This window comes from Hipposideros armiger, unplaced genomic scaffold (genome assembly GCF_001890085.2).
Source record: "Hipposideros armiger isolate ML-2016 unplaced genomic scaffold, ASM189008v1 scaffold_948, whole genome shotgun sequence".
NCBI classification, from domain to species: domain Eukaryota; kingdom Metazoa; phylum Chordata; class Mammalia; order Chiroptera; family Hipposideridae; genus Hipposideros; species Hipposideros armiger.
The window spans coordinates 74,108-75,735 of NW_017732298.1; positions in this window are offsets into that span (position 1 = coordinate 74,108).

Consider the following 1,628-nt stretch of genomic DNA (forward strand, 5'->3'; position numbering starts at 1 on the left):
AGTAAAATAAAAAATTCACTCTACAAATGACGCTCTTCCCTGTGATTGGCCCCTGCTCCATCTCCAGCCACATCTCTTACAACACTCCTTGTGCACCTCTGCTTCAGCCACACTGGTCCCCATGCTCTTCTCTCAATATACGTAGAGTGCTCCCAGTTCATGGTCTTGGCAGATATTTTTCCTGCCGGAAAATCCTTCTCACCAAGAACCCAAAGCTCTTCTACTTTTTTTCAAGAATCTTTTCAAATATTACCCATTCAGAAAGATTTAATCGTATTCCACCTTAAAAAAAATAAAACAATGCCACAAGCCTTAAAAATGAACTTTTCTCTAGCTTTAAAAAAAAACGTATAATACATAGCAAGGCTAGAGAACATGCAACAGCTATTTACAACTCTAAAGCTTTTTAAGATACCCGTTCCCAGCAATATTAGAAAGTAAATGCAAGATGATATATACCTCTTTTGGAGAATGAAGGGATAAACAAGTAAAGAGAGACTTAAATGCACTGCCCATTCCCCTGCCTTTTATGGTGGAAGTCAGATTTACTTCCAGTTTCATAAGGTAGTTAGTCACTATGAATTATAGCAAAACTGAGTCTGGAATCCATTTCTTTTCTGTCAGTCCCCCTTCACAGCATGCTAATTCCTCCTTATGTACTTTTTTTCCTGAAGCTTTTCAACACAAAATATTCCAGAAGCAGTTTCCCTTGATACAGAAAAGTAAGAATTAATGTGTATTTACTCAATAGTTCAATAAATATCATACCTAGAAAAACTACTGAAGATTACATGCAATCATGTGTATCGTTTCTAAAATATAGTAATAGCTAGTTGTTGCTATCATTATTTTTTGAACATTCACTCTGGTCTACACACGTTAGTGCAGTTTCTCCATTCCTCACAACAAGCCAGCAAGGTAGATTTTATCAGTCTCATTGTTCAAGTGAGGAAAATGAAATTCAGTGTGTCACAACACATTGCCAAGGTCATACACGACCAGAAAAGGGTCAAAGACAGAATTCAAATCAAGGTCACTGACTCNGTCCTCTCACCTTATTGTATCATGCTTGAAGCCTTTATTTCATTCATGTGTTTCCCCTCCACACATTTATTTCATTTCCTTTGTGTCACACAGTGGGCTAATCAATACTTTCAAGCATAAATGAATCCTCTAGTTCAGGTCCTAAAACCCTTCCAGTATTTTGATGTTTTTTGTTTGTTTGTTTTTTAAACTTTTTATTTTGAAAAGATTTTAGATTTACAGAAGACTTGTAAAGATAATATAGATAATTCTTGTACAGCCTTCAATGATCTTCCTCTAATGTTAACATTTTACATAACCATGATTCATCTACCAAGACTAAGAAATTAACTTTTGTACAATACTATTAACTAAACTACAGACTGTGTTTGACTTTCACATTTCAGTGGTTTCTAAAATATTTTTTTAAATTATTACTTCTATATGCTATGAGGGTACAGATATTAACATGTAGTAACAGCTTTTGTCCCTCCACATTAACTCTAGGGAATATTCTGTTTGCCTGTTCAGCTCCTGAGTGTTTGTGTTCTGCTCAGGACATGCTGGGTGAGCAGAAGCATAGGAAGGGGCCCGATTCATGTTCA